Here is a 25083-nt window from a genome sequence, read left to right as displayed (position 1 = left end):
CTCTGCACAGGATGTAAAATGTTATAAATCTTGTCGTTCAGAAGACAAGCAGCAAAGTCAAGTGGCTTGCATTAAGTTAAAGTTTATAATTACAAGAGGTTATTTCACTTACAGATGAGTCAATTTTGTCAAATTTTGTAAGAATGAAGCCTTCCAGGGTAAGTTTCAGAAAGATTGTGACACTCGTCTTTAAGTAGTTATGATTTAAATGAGCTACCATATAATTTTGTTTTCTGTTAGTATATGGTTTCTCTGTATTGGGGCTAAATGGAATACTGTAAAGGCAATTTTTCTGTTGTAACTTTGTAGTGATGCTTCATCATTTGCTTAAGTTTGTTTTTTTTTTCATGTTGCTGTATAAAGCTTTAGTTTTCATTCGAGGTTTGCTTATCTAGTCAGGTTTTGGTAGCATAAGTTATGTCTTTTGACTTCTTGCCAAACATCATAATGGTTACTTTTGAGTTTGCTGTGTGAGTATAACTCTATAATTTCTTGGGCTGTTCTCCAGCATTTAGGGCTGCTATTACAGTTAGAATATTATTTTGATATACAGATTTTAGTTGTTTCTGCATTTGTTATTAACATTACTGGTATTATTTAGGAAGGTGAGAATGTTGTGCTTTTATCAAAACATGTTCTGCTTGTGTAGATATTGTCTTTTCAGTATAAATGTGCTGTATAATTTGTTTTTCCACTGCATTGGTTTACTTCTTCATGTATAGATTTTCCATTTCATAGTTTAAATAGTATTCTTCTATGTGTGCCATTTTATACAAATATGTGATACTTGGTTGGCTTTTGGCTATTGTCTGAAATTTTGAACTTTGAATAAATGATAAGATGAAGTACTAGGTGTCTAGTCACAGTAATTATTTTGCTAAATGAGCAGATTTTCTCCTGATCTAAATGATCCTTCCAATCAACTTGTTCAAATCTTATCCTCATTTGGAGTTCCTGTTCTCATCATACATGAAGCAAGGAATGATAATAAGAATCATAGCATGCATTCAAAGTTGTCAGCAATCCATGCAAAATAATTAACATGTCCCCGATTCCATGAAAATGGGCCCTCTGGAGTCTGAATAATTAACGTGTATGACAGAACTAAAATGAATCTTCTATGTGTGAGGCTTCTGTCAGGAATGCTGTTCAATATACTCTGTGTCCAAAGCATTTAGTTTCATACCTAAATATGGAAACTGTACCATACAAGAGCACTTGTTTGAGAGAATGTGAAACCTTCATTTGAGTGACAAAAATGATTTGTACTTTGTATATGACATCTGGATTGGCTGTCATTTGTTGTGATTCGGTAGGTAGTCTGTTGAAGTTTTATGCTGCCTCTTGTTGCAATTCTGGTTTTCTTTCATGGCTTGTGCCTTTCGTGTTTGTCTAGGAAGATTCCTCCTCTTACTGTCACTATTATTATTGTTTGCATTCCCATAGTCAAACTGTTACAGGTAAGTTACCAGGATACATCATACAGTTATGGAGCCTGATATAGTTTCATATTCAGATACAACAACTTTCAAAAAAAAATTTACAATACATTTGAATGTGAGATATATAATGTTAAAACGCATAACAGAGAGATACGGAAAACAAATACCATGAAGCAAATCCAAGATTTTGTAGATACTGCTACAAGGCTAGAACTGTAGCATAAGGAGATGCTATTAAAGATCTTTTCTACCGTTCGGAGATTTAATGTGCTTACTCATAGTTGTGTTTGAAAAGATAATGGCCTCTTCCTATAAATTTCTAGACTTGCTTCACATCAGTTTAAAAGTGTCATCGGTATATTTAAGGCAGCAAATATTCTGGCTATTTGGCTTCCATGAAACATTTATTTCAGGGATACTTATCCCCTAAATGGTTTAGACTTTAGAGTACTATAGCAAGCTCTTTTATTTTTATTTTATTTTATTTTTTTTGTCAAAAAGCATATTCCTCTGAAAGCATTTTAGTTTGAAGCTTACAGACATCTTTATATAAGTTATATAAGATCTGGATTGCATGGGATAACTATTTAGTAAGATGGTATGCCCCTCATGGTTTTGAACCATTATCTGTTGTTGTTTATAGTCTAATCTAGCCTTTCTCTGGTCTTCTAACCTTAATGTTTGGGTCTATCAGCTACCTTAGTGTGTATCTCTAAATTGATAAGGTGACTATTACTCTGTCCCTTCCGGTTCCTAGGCATAATTGTAGTTTTGGTTCTACCAGAAATCTGCAGTTACCTCTGTGAATTGCTTATACCTGGAAACCCTTTTCTTAATATATGGTTATGCCACTTAACTTTTATCTAAAAATCTGTTGGAAATTAGATTCATCTTCTATCAAGCGGAAATGTCCTTGAAAATTAGACATGTTCTTTACCTATCTTATTTTGGATCATGTTGAAAACATTTAAGGTGAATGTAACTTCATTAGGGGAATATTTTAATTTGATTTGAGTTGTCAACATTTTCATTCCCTGATAATTTTTACGAGTTTCCTAAGTCCTTACAGTCCCTAGGTGATGTAAGCACCTACATGATATTTGCAACATTGTATGATATACTTGAAATTATTCAAAGGCATAGATTTAAAACAGATGCTACTTAAAGCTGTGAATTCCTTGATGATATGATATGGACTTCCTGATGATGATAATATGGACGAGATTAACTCCTTGAAGAATTGAACAAAAGGAGTTGACATATTCTCTAGAGATAAGTACCTTCTTGAATATTTTGATGTTATTCTCTTGTATTGGTATACTTTGCTTGGATGGATTCGTTTTTATTATTATTTATGCTCCTATGACAAACAATGGGTAATGATGTTTATATTCTTACGATCTTCTGGATATTCATTTTAATGTTTAGTCATCCTCCTTTATAATTACCAGGGGACTCACTCCTCTGTACCTGTCAACAGCGAAGATATTTCTCTTTGACTTCTCGACATAGGAGATGTATTTGAGTTTGTATGAATTATTCTATGAGACCTTTCTTCAAGTTGTATGAAAACTTCTGTAGGTGTTTTCTTAATAGTTTTTACTTCAGAAAATATATACAGTGGACAAATAACATTCAAAAGAGACCTCTAAAGAGTCACATATAATATCTTCCCTACTCAAAATTACCCCAAGTGACTGTGTACCTGTTAATTGGTTTCTGAACTAATCAAATTCTTTTTACATTTAACCTTTATTTCTTGCTCCTTATTTATGATCGCATTTTACCTACTAATTCATCCTTGAAATCCCTTATCTTATTATCCTTTATAGAAAGCATCTTTTGAGATTATCAAATTCTTGATATTAATGCTCAGACGTGACAAAGTCTCTGCTAACTTCTCTGATGGATCCCCCCTGTAGTCGTTGCTTCAGCAGTGATTGCTGCACATATATGCTCACTCTTCTCTTTTACTTAACTTTTGATCCTGTTTTCATACCTGTTTATTTTGGTCGATAATCAGGGATAGCAATTGTTGTTTCTCTTTCTGTACTGTCTCTGGTGTTTGAACATGCGGTAGAGCTGATATTTTGAGTTTTCTCCTGAGCACTTGAATATCTGTAATTCTTGATCTAATCAAGGCTTGTATTGATGAGGAATCATGTGGATTTGCACCCAATTTGATTACAACCTGCTCCAAATTATCTATTCTCGTCTGTTTTGTTTTCGTGGAAATTCCTTCTTATTTCAGCTGGCTGGTCCTTTGGTTAACATATTTTCTAATTTTAAAGCATTAGTAGTTGTTTTAGCTAAGCTTTTGCGTAACATTCAGACCTAATTTAGCAAATAGATAAGTGATGAATACAACCTGAGCAAAGGTTCCATGAGCATAAATTCAACCCATAGGGCCAAGGTATTGAAAGAGTACTACTATTTAAACATAGAGCAATGTTCGGTGTATTATGGTTAAAGGAAATGTTCAGTTCAAAATATGTTCCCCAAACGTGTTGCATACCATACTTGAGCTAGGTATTTCAATCAATTTATATATAAAAGAACACAACAAGTAACAGTATTGTTAAAAAGAAGGAATTGAGATTTGTCTTCGCTAATGACTATCCATATGATGCATTTTGTTACCAAGTAAGACAATAACCCAGTTAGTTGTTACTGGAGCAAACACATTCAGATCAATGAAAGTTTGGAACATAACGATATGTGTCCGTAAGATCAAAAATCAAGTGTCAGTTAACAAATTTAAAGTCATGAGTTTTATGCACAAACAATACACGAAAGAATGATTATATTATGAATATGAAAGCTAATGACATGAATAGATTATGGCAAGGTATGTTATACTTTAGATAACATGTATGAAATATACATAAGCTATGTGTTTTTGAAAATATTAATGCACATGTTATAAATGCATGGACAAGTGTTTATGATTGCAGATAAAATCTCATTACCGAAATGACCACGTGATGACAGAAACTTCAGAACAATTAAGGCTCAAAGAGATTCCATGATAGGGTATTAACCCTGATTCTACTGGGAGGGGTGGAGGTGTTGCCCACCGTTTATCCTCCGAACCCTGGAGTCATGGGAGGACTGTGCGAGTCACGCTCCCCTAGACGTGTGATGATAACTGCCAGATGCCTACTAGGGATCAGGTCGGTATAGCCAACGCTGTCACCCTTGGAGTTTATGAATGGTAAGGTCAGTATAACTGACGCCATGGCATACTCCAGTAGAGGACGGATAGGATGGGAGCGGAAGAGATTAGGAAGGATAGGATGATGTAGTGATAGCCTGGGGGGCCTGATGAAGTAAAACATGATCATTAAGTTATAAACCTAAAAGTATTCAAAATGCCAATTTTATAGTGTTCTCTCATTAAGTAAAAATTTAACCTCAATACTCAATCCGAGCAAGAATGTACTAATCACTATTATAAGTATTGAACTCTAACTTCGGGACGAAGTTTTCTGAAGGAGGGGTGTATGTAATGACCCATCATTAATCTAGAGAGCTCGAGAATATTAGCATGCATACGATGCATGCATATGATAGCTACATATGCATGTATCGCATGCACTGCACTAGTAGCTATATTCTAAGTTACCTAAAATAATAAATATCCTGACACTCCTCCGTATAGAAAAAATCGCATTCACCCATTAGCACATATTACTTAAATTAATGAGTGCTTACCAATGTTATTAAGTTTAAAAGTGTAAAGTAAAAGGGTTATAAAGAAAATAAATGAAAAGAATTATGTAAATTCTTAAAAAAATCCGGTTATATAATTATCTATTTTGAGCAATTTTTAAATAAAGTATGAATGGATTATTAAAGAGATAAATTAAATCAAATAAAGCCCTATGTATGAACTTAGGACTTTTAATTTAAAAATATAAAAAAATCTTAATCAAAGTAAAGTGACTCATATCAAAATATCCTGAAGGAGAGATACGAAACGGCACATTGAGCAGGTGTCGTTGAGAAGGGAAGCGGTGGACTCATAGATGGAGAGAGAACCACCGCTTATAATGGGTACATAAGAAGAGGCCGAGGGGGAAGAAAGGGAGTCCGGGGGTGTTCTTGGCCTTGGCGGCTATTTGCTGAGAGTGGGAAGAACTGATTCGGGTGCTGTTGGAGGAGGAAGGAGAAATTTATACATACTGGTTATGATTCGGAACTATTGAGCCTTGATTGTTTTGGAAGTTTCTGGGCACGGGGGAGCGGTATGCATCGGTCGAGAAGCATACTGGATCGAGTATCTAGGTATATTCGGTTTGGCTGGGTGGTTTTGGTTATTTGGTAATGAGAGCGCTGGAGCAGTCCTGAAGCACCCTCACCGCAACAGCCGTAGCAGGCCAGGTAAGTACTTCATCAATTCAATAATACCATTTCAAACAGTTCAGTAATTTTTACAGTTTCAAACAGTTCAGTAATTTTTACAGTTTCACAGTTCAGTGATCGTTACAGGTTTACAGTTTAGTTAATGACTCTTTAATTTAGCACAGTCATTACATACACTCTGAGGTGTACACTCTGAGGATATGGGATACTTCTATTAACCACCCAATTTGAACCAATTTCACCAAGGAACTATCTCAATTGTTCTATATTAACCATTTATCATCAGAGAGCATAACACTAGAGATTTATACAACCTAAATGCAACCACTTAATTATTCATGAAATTATAATTCACACAAGCGGGCTAACATAGGCACAAGGTTGCTTGGCAGCAGGAGCGGAAGCAGGAAGTAGGAGCGGGAAGCGACATTTTCAAAAGCTCCTGGATCAAGAGCAAATCAGGAGCGAATATTTATATAATATATATTTCTATATATTTTGATGCATATATGTCAACAAAAGCATGTAGAATGATGAATTAGATATAAAAAGCATAAAAACATGGATTAAACCATATAACATCAATCATCTAGAAGTTATAATCTTCATCAACCACGTCCACAAGTTAGTATTAAGTAAGATACAACATATCGAGTCTCACAATTCATCAATCTTAAAGTTTCAAGCTTTCAAAATTCGATATATAACATTTATCATCGTTGATCAATAGCGTTGTACTTGTAACCATTACCATTACCAAGTAGCCAAACTATAACAAAGAATATCTAACATGAAATGAAATGTTTCAACTTTCACGAAGCATTATCTAACATGAAATGAAATGTTTCAACTTTCACGAAGCATCATATTCATAATTCATTACCAATGAGTTATAATTGCCAACTTCAAACTTCAAACTTAAAATGTCATATATTGTTCACAAAAAATATCATAATAAATATGAAAGAGTCAACAGTTATAAAAACTACTAGAAACTAGGAAAGACAAGTAAATCTATTATCTACTACTTCCTCAGGCCCTTGCCACGAGATATGTCTAATTTTTGAGAAGCTTGTGGTGGTCTACTAGGAGTCTCTTCCCGCATAATCGGACGACCATGTCCAAAACCAAAACTAGAAGGCACATGACCTCCACATGAGGATGTAGATGGAGGTGGCGACAACAAAGGCAAAGCTTGTGGAACTCAAGCACTACTACTGGATGATGGGGGTGGCATGGTTGTTGTTGTTGCTTCATCATCATCTTTCAAAAGTTTTATTTCCAATTCTTCTAGATGTATAGCTCCATCCTCCAAATTATCTTCCTCTGGGTTGTTGTCCCAAGTCATATATGATGTATCAACATGAGCCCGCTCACAATAATGTGTCAACAACCTCAAGTTGTAGTGCACAAAAACCAAGCTTTCTACCTAGTTTTCATTGAGGCAATTTCTTCTCACATTATGGATGAAGCTATAGGTGCTCCAACACCTCTTTGCAGAAGAAGTATTTACAACCTGTGAAAGCACTTTTTTTCCAATTTTGCCAAAAGTCCCTGGCCGCCATACATGTCCCACCATGTGACAGCATCCAATCTGTCCCTATCTTCCATTGCATGCAAAGAACCAAACACTCCAGTGCTAGTGAAGTATTTGCCTAATAATCCACGCAATCTAGCACACTCCTCCCTGTTAGAGACCAGCTTGTCTAATGTTGTCATATACCCATTTTGTACCTCTAAATCTGTATGGGGTTGTAATATTCCCTCTAAATAAATTTTGCTAAGTAGCTCCATATTTTTGCAATTTTCACGATGGGCAAATTCTGTGCACAAAACTTAGGAAAAGTGGGTGAAGAGGCATCAATGCAATTTTTGTGAGAAGGAGGCTCCCAAATATTAGGAAGGAGGAAAAATTAAATGGATGGTGGAATGTAGGGACCACCTCAAGGAGGGAATTCGAACTCCCTTGAGGAAATTCGATTTGGAGGAGAGAGAAAAGGGAGAACAAATTACGGAGCCCACAAGGGGTAGCGAAGATAAATAGAAGGGAGGAGCTCCATTTTGGGGTCTTTTGCCAAATTGAAAACTTAAACATTATTCGTTTGAGCTTTTTAGCCAAGTCAATGAGTGCTACTTAGCACAAGGGAATTTCTAAGCAAGAATTTCCAACTCTTCTTCGATGAACCTTGAGTATCACCCTAGGAAAGTCATTGCCTTCCTTTCGAGTTGCTACGAAGTTGTTTACATGAGTATTCATCCACTTGTACGTGTTATCTGAGCACAGTAGGAGAAATTTGCACCCCATTGAGGAGACAGCGTCCTTGCGTATCAGGTTCCAAGATTTTGGGAGTATTTTCTCTTGGGATTTCGCTGGAGGTTTGTGGTGATTTGCAAGCCAAATTGTGGGGAGGATCTTTAGGCTGAATTTGTGCATTTCTGGGCTTCGGCAGGGGTCACTAGCAGAGATTGCGTAGGGGTCACTGGAAGAGATTGCACAAGGGTTAGGGGCTAAAGGGAATTAAGGTGAGAAGGGTTGGAGTAAAAAGGGAAATTGGAAGAGGAATTTTACAGGGATTCTTGTCAGCATTTGGGAGGAGATTTGAGGGTATTCTATAGCTAATTTCCAACAATGTTTACAAGAAAGGATACTGGCAAATTCACACTATTTTGTGAGCTCCCTAGAGGGTTGGTTTGGGGCCAAACCCTTTCTGGGTTTTGTTGGGCTTGGCGAGAAAAGGCACCGGCTAATTTCCTAGAATTTTTTGAACACATTTGCAGACAAATTTCCCATTTCCTATCTGGTAGCAGCAGTGGTAAATTTGTAGGTCAGCACAAATCTTGGAGAGGAGCTTTTCCAACACTTAGGCAACATTATTATCACCCGGGTTTCACTTTGTTTACTGTAGCAAGCCCAAGTTCCTCTATTCCTATCTATTCTACTCCATTCTGCTCACAATAATAAAATGGCTCTAAATTCGATGCAATTTCTCATGTGTTCTATTATATTGTGTGTTAAAATTTTGACTATTATTTATGATTCATGCTTTTGTTATTCACTTAATATTTATGGTAGGAATATTACAGTGGTATCAGAGCTGTGATTTGGCCAGCTGTGGGGAAAACTCTTTCTGTGACCTTAGGAGACGAGCAAAATATAACATACAGGAAGTATAGATACAGGAGCAAAGGGAGGAAATTGGAGATTACCCCAAATTCGGAGGTCCCTAAGCAGGAAGTAACAGAGACAGTCAAGGGGAACACTAGCAAGGACGACAACTTTTTAGAGCATCATGAAGGCTTTGAATGATCTAGTAAGGGGGCAAAAGGAGGTGATGGAGGATATGAGACAATAACGCATCAGAGACAGCCATAGGGAGTTCATGGGAGGAGAGAGCTCAAGTGCATCCCACCATACAGATAACACTACTCCTCAGAGCCACCCCACCATTTACAGTGGACCACCCAAGTCTACCATGCCCGCGTTCATGACTGTAGGAATTGGGGAACAACCGGACACAGATGAGATGCCTATGGGGGACTATTTTCGTGAATACTTGTCCATCGGGGAAGAGTTTCAAGTTGCTTTGCCTTTCAAGGACTATTGCCAACTCAAGCATGGAAATAAAGGAAAGGATTCGGTGGTTCATTTGCGCAGGGCACAGATTTACAGTGCACAATTGGGAGATTGTACCTTCCCACTTTTGATGGCTCTTCTAAGTGCACCGTTAGGGCATGGGTGGAAAAACTTGACACCTATTTTCACCTTAACCAGATGACAAAAGTGGAAGCAATTAAGACGGCTACTTCGCACTTGGAGGGATATGACTACTTTTCACTTGGAGGGAGATGCTCATGCTATTCACTTTGGGGCATGCCAGTGTGACTTCTTATGAGGTCTTTACCAGGAGGGTGTTGGAGCGTTTTGACCTGAGAGACCCTGAGACACTTCAGAGAGTTGGGCCAACTCAAGCAAACAAGAGGCTCAAAGCAATACATAGCAGAGTCCTTGAGGTTGTCAGTGACAGTGCTAGATCTGTCGGAGGCCAGGAGAGTCTTCATGTTTGTGGAGGGTTTAGCTGAGCCCTTGCATGGATTAGTGAGGTCGAATAGACCTACTTCGCTCCAAGATGCGGTGAGCAAGGCTCGGGACTTGCAAGGTGCAATTCCCAAGACAAGAGCACCAATGCCCACTAGACCTATCTTCCCACAGAGAGGTAGAGATACCAGAACCCAGCCACAGAGGGAGATGCTAGGGTGTGGGCAGTTGGATGATGAGACTAGGAGAGACCTCCAGACGAGGAGGTTGTGTTTCATGTGCCAGGAACCATGGGCAATGGGACACAGGTGCACCAAGGGAAAGGCCCATTACATAGAGGTGTTCTCGTATAGTGAACCGAAGGATGATGTCGAGCAGGAGGCAAATGGAGGTGACAGTGAGCAACGAGTGATTGGAGGAGGAGGCCATTTTTTGCCCATAGTAGGAGTTATTGCTTCACTTCAGTAAGTAACGAAGTACCTGATGTTGAGGATTAGAGGCATGGTGCAGGGACAGCATGTATCAGTGCTGGTGGATGGTGGGGCTACCCACAATTTTGTTGATGCCCAGATGGTGGAGAGGAGAGGGATACACACAGAGACCTTTGAGGGCTTTTCAGTTCTAGTACATGGAGACAGAACCACGCAGTGCACCAGATACGTCCCCAATATGACTGTGATTATGGGCAACTACTCAATGACAGATGATTTCTTTGTAGTCGATGTCCCAGACACGAATGTAGTGATGGGTGTCCAGTGGCTTTACTCCCTTGGGGGTCACCATACACTGGAGAAGGTTGGAGATGGAGTTCACAGGGTCAGATGGGAAGTTGGTTTTGTTGAGGGGCATGCATTCATACCCACTGCAGACAGTGTCAGCACACCAGATGGAGGCTGATTTGCGTCACGAGGATATAGATTGCGCTGTGGAGCTCAGGCTTTCATCGACCACCTCACCCAGATATTCAAGCGATATTGGACAGGTACCCAACAGTTTTTTGACACATCCCTCCAGGCTGTCCACCAGATAGGGGATTTGAGCACACGATTGAGTTGGAGGAGGGAATCCACGGAGTTATCACTACCCCATGCTGTGAAAATTTGGTGACCCGAATCCCTACTGTAGCAACTGATTAAATTTATCCTACTTGTTAATTTCTAAATCAAGTTATTTATAGAGTTAATGCAGCCTTCACAACATAAAATACTGCGGAAATAAAATACTGCACAGGAGAGAAATAAACATATACACAATTACACCGTTGTTTTTGGACAAACGTCCCTGGATAAACCCAATGTGGGAAAATCGATGCAGTAGCTGAGGGTTTGATTATTATGCAGTAGTAATCTGAGTACAAATCATTGGATGCCCAAATTGGCTATCCGATACAGAGAATAAACTGGCAAAGAGGTAGTGAGAAAATATCTCACACTGTCACTGAAGATCCGACATTGATCCGGGCTCTAGATGAGCTTCCCTACACTATCTCTGCATGGGCTCACGCAGTCACTATGTCACAGCTCAAGGGACTGTGTCACCCTCTCCTTCTGATCTTCTGCCCACTGGAAACTCGACTCCCTGGCCTTCCGGACTCACACCCCGGCTTCTGGCACTAGATCTCGACTACTCCCCAGCAAAATTGCGGACTCCCTCTGAAGCACTGTGTTGCCTCTGCGTGGCACCATAGGCTCTAATGCCTCCTTCCTTCTCCTATTGTGTCATATTTGTACATCCTTCAATCCTATCCCAAGTTGTTCTTAAGGGGGGATGTTAGGATATTCCGACACATAGGAAATAGTTAAGTATAACTTGGTCTAGTGTAGAGTTAGGTAAAGTGTGTTTCTTTACTATGTACATTTGTAACTTACAATTTGACGGTCACGATATGCTCTAGACATGAAGTGATCTGACAGTTCATTCTCTCGTCGGTATTACCGACACTTGATCTGTGGCTTAACACCTGATTGGTCCATGACCTCTATTTAAAGAGCATGGAGGGTCATTTCTAGGATGACTGTTCATGAGAGAAGCTTATGTAAATTTTCTTTCTTTTATTAATAAATTGCCTGAAGTGGCCGCATTGGCTCAGGTCGTGGACTATTTCCCTCTTTGAGGGTTTTAACCACGTCAAGAATACTGGTGTATTGATTTGTGATTTGTTTGTGAGCGGTATCCTTTGGTGTTCTATCTGAGGAACTTACCCTGTAAATTCCTACATGGTATCAGAGCGAAATTGAAGGCCGCATCCGTTGGTGATCCAAATCTGAAGCCAATACAACTACATCCGACTGTCTTTTCCTAGATCTATTGTTTCTGACTGCTTTCGGGCCGAGAGAACTACTCTATTGTGTTAGAAGCATCTGTTCCAGTGATGCACCCTTCTCGTTTCGCGCGAAAAGGTTTCCGGTAGCCCTAGCTACGTCATTTTTAAGATCTTGAGGTATACAGTCTTTATTTGCAATATTAATTATTCATCTCTCTGTTTATTTCGCTTTATTTAGCTCTCTGTTTTTTATTACCGGATCTATACCTTTCATTTCTGCGTATGCTCTTTGCCCCGCAACTCTGTGCGATTTGGGCAAATCAGAAACAAAAAGGATCATACTACAAAAAAGGGGTATCTCATAGGATATAGCGAGACCTCAAAGGCATACAGAATCTACATTCCTAGCAACATGAAGATTGTAGTGAGGCGAGATGTAAATTTCATGGAAGACAGAGCATTCAGAAGATCTCGAGAGATGCCTGCATGAGATCAGTCATCAAATGTTCCGTTAGTCCAAAAACAACAGGGACTGCAAGTAGAACAAGCAGGGGGACAGTCACAGGATTCGAGTACAGTGACTATCACCAACATCTCCTCAGCAATAGGAGATCCAGGAAGTTCTCAGCAGATAGAGCAGCAAGAACAGGTGGAGGAACAAATTGAACCTCCCACCACCAGTGGAAGAACCAGTAAGGATTTGCATCAGACCTTGAAGGACGCAGAAAAGTTTGTCGGAGCTCCTAGAACTGACAAGAGGTAGCGCAGGCAGCCTAACAGATTCCAAGCCTTGGTGGCTTAGGTTGTAGAACCCTCCAATTTTCAGGAAGCCGCACAACATCAGGTGTGGGTGGATGCCATGGTAGAAGAGTACAGTTTTATCATGACAAATTATGTTCGGGAGGTGGTGCCTAGACCAGAAGATAGATCAGAGGTGGGTTCCAGATGGATCTACAAGATTAAGTACGCTGCAGATGGTAGTGTAGAGAAGTATAAGGCTAGATTCGTGGCAAAGGGGTATGCACAAAAGGAAGGAATAAACTATGAGGAGACCTTCACCCCAATTACCAGATATACCTCTATCAGATCCATCATATCCCTAGAAGCGTAGATGGGATGGGAAATTCACCAGATGGACGTCAAGGCTTCGAAACTCATGAGAAGCGCACTCATGTATGCAGATTGAAAAAAGCCCTATATGGGCTCAAGCAGGCACCCAGACCATGGTACGTCGGATTGACAGTTACTTGCAGCAGTTGGGATTCATCAAGAGTGATGTAGATCCCAATCTCTACTATCTGAATGGTGGAGAATGAGCCTCTTGTGAATAATCGAATACCCGATTCCTACTGCAGCAAACTCATAATATTTCACCTACTTGTTAAATTACTTGAACAAGTTACTTGCAGTTTTCTACAGCAAATACTGAAATACATACATTGTAGCCTACACAAAATAAAATACTGTGGAAACTAAATACTGCACTGGAGAGAAATAAACACACACATCAACACAGTTGTTTTTGGACAATGTCCCCGGAAAAACCCAATGTGGGAAAACCGGTGCAGCGATTGAGGGTTTTAATTATTATGCAGTATTAAATCTGAGTACAAATCGTTGGATGCCCAAACTAGCTATCTGATACAGAGAAATGCTGACAAGGAGATAGTGAGAAAAATATCACATTGTCTGGCTATTCGAATCTGATCCATGCCCTGGATGGTTGGCCCCAAGCTGGCTCTGCGCAACCTCTTCGTCAACCTACGCAGATCTGCGTCAGCCTCTTTGGGGTTTACGTCACCTCCTCCTCCGATTTCCTGCTGTCTAGAACTTTGCTCCTCTGACCGTCTGGTCTCACACCTCGACTTCTGGCTCAGAAATTCGACTTCCCAGCTAAATCTCGGACTCCCTCTGAAGCTCTATGATGCCTCTGCGTGGCACTGCGCTGCCTCTCTGAACCTCTCTTTGTCTTCTCTGCCTTGCAATCCCCGGATCTGGAAAAACTCTCCTCCAGACTACTATCCCTACCCCTCACTACAAGAAAATCATTGGATCTTACTCCGGAAACTCAACACTGCTACTCTTGAGAAATTCGATCTCTGATCTCTCATTCGATGTGTTCTCCAAGTGCCCATCGAACTCATAATCTCTCGTTGAAGCTCCAATGACCAAGATTAAAACATAATCAAGGGCTAAGATTAACTGGGAGTTGATCCTTATCTTCTTCTAGAAGATTCACACGTGATTTAATTAATACCCTTTAATTAACTAGATTTCGTAAGTTTAGACTTAGGGAACCATTTTAAAAAGCTAATTATTTTAATTAAATCATCTCTAGGTGGAATTTTCCCAAACGATTTCTGGGTATTGGAGAATGCATGTGTCTTAGCCTCTCTGCAAAGTTTCAAGGCTAGAGCTCATCTGATGTTACAGAAATCAACACTCCCTCTTAGCGAGGAATGTGCTCTAGTGTTGCAACCCACTAAAGCATCACTTTGTCTCTACACCATCTCCTGTTGCGCTACTTATGTCTCGCTCTACTGCGCAACTCTGATATGAGCTGCATTTGTGCTGTTGTTGAGCCTGCTAAACTGCTGCCAAAACTACATCTACACTGCAACCCTCTCTCCATCTGTTGTTGCTGCAATTGCAACAACTGCAACGGAAAAACATCCAAAATACTGAACCAACCGTGTTCAGTATGATGCATCCGTTGTCCGAGTTCTGACTGCTGCTAGCCTCTGCGCTGTCGCTGAAGCCTCTATGTTGTTGCTGACACTGCTATTTGCCAATTGCACTGTTGCCAACTTTGCTCTGCACTGCTCAAAATCCGACCGCTACTAGCTATTGCATTTGTCACTCTAGCACTTGACTGCACCAACTGACACTAGTCCATCCTGCTACTCCTCACTATGGGCTCCCGTAACAAGGTCTTCATCCAAGAGGTGGACTCCTCAAGGATCCTACCCATTCTGTAGCTCTCTAAGGCTACAACTCTAGATCACCCCACCTCACCCCTAGAGGCATCTCGGCAACCATGGCAAACTCTTCCTCCAGTCTGGAGGACAGCTTGTCGATTTCTGCGGATGCAACTTGCTGATTCTGCTTCTCCTCCTTGTCCTTCTTTCTAAGAGGACATTGAGTGTTGTAGTGACCCAGCTCGCCACACCTGAAGCACTTGATCTTCGAGATATCCTTCTTTCTTCTGTGTTGCTCCTATCGCTGATGGTGGCCTTCACCAAATCCCGCCTCATCTTCTCCTGCTGCAGATCAACCCATACACGTTCCCAATCTAGCAGGTTTTCTCTGCCGAGGATGCTCTGAATGAAAACTTGCCAATCTTCAAAAACACTATTCAGCGCTAACCGTACAAACTTTGTAGGCTGGGGCCCTGACCCTATTGAAACCAGCTCATCCCAGACTTCTTAAAGCCTCTTAAGGAAGGGGTCTATACGCTCCCCTTTCCGCATCCTCCTGCATCTCAACTTCTCTTCTAAGTGCATCTTTCGCTACTCGGAAGATCCTTCGTATAGCGTAGCTAAGGCTTCCCACATCTACCGAGCAGTATCCTTGTCGACTATATGGGATACTACATGATCTCGAACTCCGTCAAGAATGATCCTCTTAGCTCTCGCCATCTCAACCTTGTACTTCTTGAGCGGATCTGCATCGGCAGGCATAGCTACCACACTATTGACATAAGCTTTGAGATCATGCTCATCTAGAAGGCATGAGATATTGCCGTTCCAGATCACATAGTTGGAGGCTCCGTCCAACCAATCTTGATCTCTCAACCCAACTGATGCCATCTCCCAAAAAAAAAGTTGAATTGCTCCCTCTTCTCCTCTACGCAGTTGTTGCCCAGCTATTCGGACTCCCTTCTGGAGTGAGAAATTCTGCAAACAACTTTTGTTGCTCTGCTTGGAAAATTCAAACTTCTTGGCTAGAATTTCTCTGAGAAATAAATTCCCTCAATATGTGACCTTCTCTCCCACTGACGCTATTCTGTCAGCGATTGCTGCAAAATAACTGTGTCCCAGCTGAAGATCCGCTCTGTAAGGAAAATACGTTACCCCCTTCTGCCTCTGGAAAGCTTTGATCTGGAGATCGAATTTCTCTGTCAACTCACTCAGAGAAATCAATTTCTCCTCAAAACTTTGACCTCCTTGGCCCAAGGACTGCGCTGCCTCTGGGGTTTCGAATTGCTGCCTCTACAGTAATTTCGAACTCCCTCTTCCTTTCTGCAACTGAGCTCTTCTGCTCATGATCTGAGCTCTAATACTATGTGAAGAATCGGATACCCAGTTCCTACTGTAGCAAACTCATAAATTTCACCTACTTGTTAAATTACTTGAACAAGTTACTTGCAGTTTTCTACGGCAAATACTGAAATACAAACACTGTAGCCTACACAAAATAAAATATTGCGGAAAATAAATACCAATGATGATAATATCAGCGATATATCGCCGAATATCGGAAATATCGCGATATTTTCAGCGAGTCGAAATATCGCTGAGAAAATATCGCGATATTTTGGCTCCCGAAAATATCGCGATATTTCCGAGATATCGTCGATATCTCGGCAAAATATCGCGAGACGACAGAAAATATCGTAGAACGTGTTATGTCGTGGCTAGAAAAAAGGAAAAGCAATTTTTTTTTCTTCATTTCTGTTTCTGAGGGTTGGAAAAGGAAGGGGAAGAGTTTTGTGGTGGTCGTCAATGAGGGTTTGAGGATCAAACAACGATTATCACCACCAACTAAAAAAATTTTGTGGATCAAAGATTGAAGAACAGTGAGACAAACTTCATTTCTTCCATTAACAGGTAAGTTCTTAAAAACCCCTATGTTGATGATTTTTTCATAGATTTAAGGTTATACTTGCTTGCCTCTTTGCCTACAACATTTTGTTTCTTTGTTTTTTTCCATTTGCTATGATTTCCATGCCCATGAGCCAATGCAAGGGTTTTCTCCATATTTGGACAGCAAGCTTTTTTTTTTTTCAATTTTCTTATGCACCCTCTTATTGCCATTTTTCATTCACATTGCAAAATGCAAATAATGTAGTAATTTTTTTTAAATGAGGTGGTTATTACTTATTATTTTTTGTGTTGGGGAGTTTAATGCCAACTTTTTTTTTTGCGCCCTAGGTTTGAATTAGTTCACTACAAATGTCAAATATGCCAAAAGCCTTGGACCCATTTTGGGAGTATCGGGAGGCTGTTGGTGGGGCAAATCGGGCATATATATCATGCAAATTGTGTGGGACCAAGATGTTAGGAGGGGTTACACGATTGAAATACCATCTGGCTAGACTCCCTGCACATGATGCAGATGTAATGCCTTGTATGGTTTCTAGTGCGGAGGTTATACAAAAGGCTCTTGAAGCAATTGCTGAACAAGACAGAAAGAAAGTTGCTAGGGATAGGCCAATGGTCTCAGATAAATAGCTGCTAGTTTTATATGTTTTGCAACTTTTGCTACATATAAGTTTATAACTCATGATGATGAAATACTTTTAAAGTTTTATATATGTGATGTTATTTTGTTTGAGTCCTTGATTGGACAATTATAAGGGATCAGCAGGATATGTGATGTTATTTTGTTTGAATCCTTGATTGGACAATTATCAGGGATCAGCAGGATTTAGTATCGCCTTTGAAGTTTGATGTATCATTCCTATTTGACATCATATATATCAGTGGTTTCTTCATATTTATGTGCCAATGTGTTTAGTTCATGTTGTTAGTGCTTTATATGTTTAGAAATCTGAAGAAAAAAATGAATATATTATGCATTTTTTATGCTTGCCGATATTTTCGTCGATATTGCCGATAAGATATTTTCTAGACCCTCGTCGATATTTTGCCGATACCGATATTTTCAACACTGCTAAATACTACATTGGAGAGAAATAAACACACACATCAACACAGTTGTTTTTGGACAATGTCCCCGGAAAAACCCAATGTGGGAAAACTGGTGCAGCAGCTGAGCGTTTTAATTATTATGCAGTAGTAAATCTAAGTACAAATCATTGCATGCCCAAACTAGCTATCTGATACAGAGAAATGTTGACAAGGAGATAGTGAGAAAAATCTCATACTGTCTGGCTATTTGAATCTGATCCAGGCCCTAGATGGCTCGCCCCACGTTGGCTCTGCATCGTCCCTGCGTCAACCTACGCAAATCTGCGTCATCCTCTCTAGGGTTTACATCACCTCCTCCTCTAATCTCCTGCTATCTAGAACTTCGCTCCTCTGGCCCTCCGGTCTCACACCCCGGCTTCTGGCTCAGGAATTCAACTTCCCAACTGAATCTTGGACTCCCTCTGAAGCACTATGCTGCCTCTACGTGGCACTGCGCTGCCTCTCTGAACCTCTCTCTGTCTTCTCTGCATTGCACTCCCCGGATCTGGAAAAACTCTCCTCCGGACTACTATCCCTGCCCCTCACTACAAGAAGATCACTCGATCTTACTCCGGCAACTCAACGCTGCTACTCTTGAGAAATTCGATCTTTGATCTCTCATTCGATGTGTTCTCCAAGTGCCCATCGAACTCCTTATAATCTCTCGTTGGAGCTCCAACGGCCAAGATTAAAACATAATCAAGGGCTAAGATTAATTGGGAGTTGATCCTCGTCTTCTTCTAGAAGATTCACACCTGATTTAATTAATACCCTTTAATTAACCAGATTTCCTAAGTTTAGACTTAGGGAACCATGTAAAAAAGTTAATTATTTTAATAAAATCATCTCTAGGTGGAATTTTCCCAAACAATTTCTGAGTATTGGATAATGCATGCATCTTAACCTCTCTGCAAAGTTTCAAGGCTAGAGCACATCTAATGCTACAGAAATCAACACCTTTCATTCTTGTTTTATATGTAGATGATCTGTTTTTGACAGGATTGTTGGGGCTTATAAAGGACTGCAAAAGGAACCTTGCAACAGAATTCAACATGAAGAATATGGGGTTGATGCACTATTTTCTAGGGTTGGAAGTATGGTAGAAAAATGGGGAGATCTTCCTTGGGCAAAGGAGATATGCTACAAAAATTCTGAAGAGATTCAGAATGCAAGATTGCAAACCCATGGCAACACCCATGATTACCAACTGGAAAAAGATAGATGCATCAGGGGGCAAGGAAGTCGACCCCACCTTGTACAGACAACTAATTTGGTCACTCATGTATCTAGTCAACACCGGGCTAGACATTTGTTTCATTGTCAATACCCTTAGTCAGTTCATGGTGGAACCGAAAAGGGTACATTGGGCAGCAGATAGGCACATTCTCAGATATCTGCGTGGAACAGTCAGACTCAGGTTGAAATATACTCTAGAAGATGACGTCAGGTTGAGCAGATTCACAGATGCAAATTGGGCAGGTAGTTCAGTGGACAGGGAAAGTACCTCCGGATACTGCTTCAACATTCAATAAAGGATGATCTCTTGGTGCAGTAGGAAGCAGAAGTCAGTAGCACTGAGCTTAGCAGAAGCAGAATATATAGCGGCCAGCATGGCTACGTGCGAAGCCATATGGCTTAAGAAATTGTTGGTGAGTTTGTTCAAGAAGAAAAAGAGAGCAACCAGTGTTTACTATGATAATCAAAGTTGCAGAAAACTCTCTGAGAATCCAGTATTTCATGATAAGTTGAAGCACATTGACATCAAATGTCATTTCATCAAAGATTGTGTTCAACGTGGTACAATCCAGCTGCAGTATGTCCCCACAGGCAATGTGGTAGCAAACATACTCACAAAAGCTCTAGGGAGAACCAAGTTCATCCAGTTCAGAGAACAGATGGGTATGGTGGAGAATTTGTTTCAATAAATTCTCAACAGCAACAGTTGAGAGGGAGTTGCAGTGCAGATGTAGTAGTTGAAAGCAGTTCAGCAAGATCAGCAGCAGCACAGATGCAACACATATCAAAGTTGCGTAGTAGTTAGTGGGCAGCAGCAACCAGACATCAACAGCGTGACAGGAGATGATGCAAAGATGGGGTGTTGCTACAAGGGGCAGCAGCACTAGAACACCTTCCTTGCTAAGAGGGAGTGTTAGTTTTTGTAGCATCGGATGTGTTCTAGCCATGAAACTTTGTGGAGAGGCTAGAATGAATGAGTTCTCCAAAACCCAGAAATCGTTTCTGGAAATTCCCCCCAAAAGTGTCTCAATTATATTATTCACCAATTTTTTAATTATTTCCTAAGTCTAAACTTCGGGAATATGGTTAATTAATCAGTGTTAATTGAGATGTGGTGAGAATCATCTAGAAACTCACACGAATCGACAGGGAATTAATCTGGCTCATCGATTATGTTTTAATCTTGGCAATTTTTAGATTTAGATGCAACAGACGGAAAACCCTAAAACGATCCAACTGGTAAAAACTCGAGTTCAGCCTGCATGGACGCCGGAGGGGACCCTCGTCCTCCCCTCCCTCCTGAGATCGATGCCTTCAAACGTCTAGTAGCCTCCTACGGCAAGAGGAAAGCAAACCCGAATCAGCAGAAGTTTGTAAAGAAAGCTAAATCCATCCCCTCTGTTGAACTGCCTGCGGAACGCCCGTGCCGGACTGCGCTGAACCTAGCAGAACGCGGGCTCATTGGTCAATTTACGGGCCTCTGGCCCTCTCCCAAAGCTATTGATGGATGGGTCCAACGAAACTGGAGGCCCCTTGTCTCTAAAGGAATCTGAAATCATCTGGTAGGCAAAGGCTATTATGTTTTTGTCTTTGAATCAGCAGAAGATCGAGACCTTATTTCCGAAATGGTCCATATTTCATGGGCCCCCAAGGGCTCTATCTGAATAAATGGACGCCAGACTTTGATCCTTCCCAGGATATTCCTTCAGCCGTTCCTGTCTGGGTAAGGTTACCCCACCTCCCTCTTCATTGCTGGAACTCGGAATCTATGGAAACCATCGGGAACAAACTAGGCAAATACATTGATAGGGCTGAAAGGAGAGAACAATATTCGTGTGCCAGAATATGTGTTGAAGTCAACTTGGAGATAGGGTTGCCCAAGGCGATCAAGCTAACCGTAGTTGGCTAGTCTCACATACAGGAACTTGATTATGAACAGCTCCCCTTCAAGTGTCGACACTGTCACGGCTATGGCCATTTCGCTCGAAACTGCAAGAAGAAAACTAAGAAAGAATCTGAAAAAGGAGAAGGGCGAACAATGGACACAAGCTTGAAAAGCAGGCACATCCAAACAGAACAACACAGCGAAAGGGAAAGGAGGGAATGCAGAGACCGAAGGACCCTCTTCTGGGAAGAGACAACCTGAAGTTCAAGTCACAGCAAATGCCACCCCTTCAACAAATCCTTTTGCTATTCTAAACCCTCCAGAAGATCAAAACCAACCAGAACTTGAAGAGGGAGAGGTGCAGCAATATATTGAACAAATAGCAGACGCAGAAATAAACTCAGGATCTCAGGAACAAACTGGAGTAGCCACCTCAGAAATCCCTTGTGTAGACGCAAACCCGCAGGAAACCCATGGCTCTCCAGCAAGCGCCATATCCCCACTCTCTTATGCAGAAATGATCAAAAAGAAAAAGCTGATAGACAGCCCTGGTTCTTCTAAAGAAGACTCTTTTGAGCGAGCCACCAAAAAGGCAAGAAGGAAGTCTCATAAGGAGATCAGAGAAGAAGAGGCAGAGAGATTAAAGATGCAGGGCAGTCAGTCCACAATCGAAATGTCATTAGGCAGAAACACAAGGGCTCGACCCACAAAGGGAGGGCCTACTCCTTCCTTCCCTGGTAAATAATGCAGATTGTCTCTTGGAATTGCAGGGGTTTGGGGAACCCATTGAAAGCTGAAGCAGTAAAAGATCTATCAAGAATGGAACCCTCAGATATCCTCTTGCTCCAAGAGACAAAGATAGAAGAGGATGCTCTTCTATCCTTAAGTCGAATCAAGTGGAATAAGAACTCAAGAAAAGCAATTAGCGCCCGAGGTACTTCAGGGGGTCTTGCAACCTTATGGTCAGAGGATATGTTTCAGCTGAAAAGCTCCTTCGCAACCCAACACTGGATATACACAGAACTTCAACATCTTCCAAGTAAGATTTCTTTGGCTCTCTTCAATCTTTATGTCCCTGTTAATTTCCTAGAAAAGCACTGCAGGAATTCTCTCTCAGACTTCCTAAAAATCTACACTCCCCCAAACATCATACTAGCGGGGGACCTTAACATCACTTTAGATCCGAAAGAGAAAAAAGGTGGAGTTTGGGGTAAAGATCCCTTCCATGTCTCGGTGGAGTCTCTGATTCTTGCTTGGGACCTCCTTGACCTCAAACCTAAGAAAGGTCGTTATACCTGGACCAACAATAGAGTTGGTAATGCCAACATTGCTGCTCGTTTAGACCGGTTTCCAATTCAAAGTTCTTTGATGGAGGGGAAGCATTTAATCTCTTCAAAAATTCTGCCCAAGATAACATCTGACCATAACCCCATCTCACTGCTGCTAGAAAAAGAGGAAGACTTAGGCCCTATTCCCTTTAGATTCAGTCCTCTTTGGGTAGCGAGAGAGGGCTTTATGGACATAATGGCCCAAGCTTGGTCGCAACCAGTTGAAGGATCCCCCAGCTTTGTGTGGGAGCAAAAACTTAAGTACACTAAGTATGCCTTAAAAACTTAGGCAAAAAAAAAACCCTCTCCACTCCAACGAGCAATAGACAAAAGACTATGCAGGCTTTAGCCAGCATTCAGCTAGGCATGGAAGAAACTGAAACCACCAAAGCTCAGTTGCTTATCGAACAGAACGCCCAGTTCAACTCTTTTCTCTCCTTTCGCCAGCAAGAGGAGTACTGGCGCCTTAAGTCTCGCAGCCTCTGGCTGCAAGCTGGAGATAGAAACACATCATTCTTTCACAGACAATGCAGAGCTCGTCTCTCTTGGAATCACATCTTGGAAATATCCACCAGGGAGGGGGAAGTCATCAAAGGACAACCTCTTTTAAAACAGGCCGCCACATCTCATTTTCAACAACTGTTTCAGGAGGATGGTTCTTCGGATGATGATCTGGCTACTGACTTTTTGTCAAACATCACTTCACTTGTCACTGCAGATTTAAACGTTGGGTTATTGAAGCCTTTTACTAAAAAAGAGATAGTGGAAGTCATATGGTCAATGGAGCCGGATAAAGCCCTTGGGCCGGATGGCTTCACCATCCATTTTTACAGAGCTTGTTGGAATGTAATAAAACTCGATCTCCTCCGAATGATAAAAGCCTTCCAAAAGAAAGCCAAAGTGGGAGGGTGCACCAACTCCACCTTCCTTGCTTTAATCCCAAAAGAAGTTAACCCAGAGACTTTCGACAGGTTCCGGCCTATCTCACTCTGCAATGCCTCATACAAGATTCTCGCCAAACTCTTAGCCAATAGACTCAAGCCTCTGTTAGGGAATCTGATCTCCCCTCTTCAGGGCAGTTTTGTCAAAGGAAGGCACCTCATAGACAATGTGATCCAAGTGCAAGAAGCCCTCCACTCTAGCCACATTCGGAAGGAAAAAGGCATGCTCATCAAGTTGGATATGTCAAATGCTTTTGACTGGGTTAAACTCTCATTCCTCTATAAAATCCTTCTCTCTTTTGGTTTTAGTGCTGAGTTTGTCAACTTGATAAAAGCCTGCACATATAGACCTTGGATAGCACCCCTGGTCAATGGCAGACCTGCTAATTTCTTCCAAGCTACAAGAGGGCTCCGCCAAGGGTGCCCATTGTCACCCTTTCTTTATATCCTGTTGGCAAAATCCCTAAGCAGAAAGCTAACAGTTGAAAGGAAAGTAGGCTATATCCCAGGCATTAAGGCAGCAAGAGGTGTGGATCTTATAAACCATGCCCTCTTTGCGGATGACTCTCTCCTCTTGGGAGGGGCCTCGATTAAGATAGCAAGGGCTTTCAATGAAATTCTTCAACACTTCTGCTTAATTACAGGAGCCTTGATCAACAAAAGAAAAAGTGTTGTCTACAGTTGGAATGTAGATCATCCAACTATCCTTCGAATCGCTTGCTCATTGGGATTCCCTAGGTATGACAAATGGGAAAAGATCAAATACCTAGGCCTTCCCTTAACCTTGGGACCAAGCCCTCCCTCCCTCTGGATCAAAGTAATTAGCAAGATAAAAGCAAAAATAGCATATTGGGGAGGCCAATGGCTAACAAAGGCTAGGAAGCTGGTTTTGATAAAGGCAGTCCTCTCCGCCCTCCCCATCTTCTAGTCTTCCCTCCTGCTAGCGCCCAAGTCTATCACGAAACAGATCTCCAAGCTCCTTCGGGATTTTCTATGGAACAGGGGTAAGGGCAACCAGAGCAAGTTACATCTGGTAAGATGGGATATCCTTAAAAGACCACTCCAGGAAGGTGGGTTACAGATTTAGGATCCAGGCCTGGCAAATTTGGCTCTTGGTGGAAAAATCATATGGCAGCTGTATGCAGACAAAAAACATCCTGTCAGCAAGATCCTCTAGATGAAATACCTAAAGGGAGGCTCCTTGAGAAACCTTACAATAGCATCTACTCCAACAGGAACAGCAATTTGGAATTTAAGCAGAAGATGCATCGATCACTTACAACAGCATTTATACAGAATCCCGGGCAATGGTCAAAGAACCTTACTATGGGAGGATACTATTCAAGGGAATGCCCCTTTGGCCTCCCTAAATTCCTACAACGAGTTAAAGATCTGGCTAGTGAACAAAGGTCTCCTCCAGCTTGCAGACATTTGCACTTGGGACAGCAAAGGGAATTGGGCAAGATGGACTTTTCCAAGGGTCCCAGAACCTCTTCACGCTCAAAAAAACTTGTTGTATACAGCTCTCTCTGGCCTCGCCCCTGTCCACCGCTCATCCAAGGACAAATGGGGGTGGGGAAGAACAGGAATTTACACAACAGCTCAAGGTTTCTCCTCTTTACAATCTACTCATGCCCCTTCACTGACACCGAAGCTCTGGAAATCAGTTTGGTCC

General features: G+C 41.2%; 1 protein-coding gene across 7 annotated transcripts in view; it reads right to left on the bottom strand.

Moving 5' to 3' along the window:
• Positions 1-25083, bottom strand: part of LOC149151393 (uncharacterized) — a 344366-nt gene that overhangs the window by 235422 nt on the left and 83861 nt on the right. The window lies entirely within an intron of this gene.

The sequence above is a fragment of the Pinus tabuliformis genome, chromosome 9 (assembly GCF_031772625.1).
Source record: "Pinus tabuliformis cultivar Carrire ecotype Pingquan chromosome 9, CPIR1, whole genome shotgun sequence".
In the NCBI taxonomy this organism is placed as follows: Eukaryota; Viridiplantae; Streptophyta; class Pinopsida; order Pinales; family Pinaceae; genus Pinus; species Pinus tabuliformis.
This window is presented reverse-complemented; position numbering and strand designations above follow the sequence as displayed.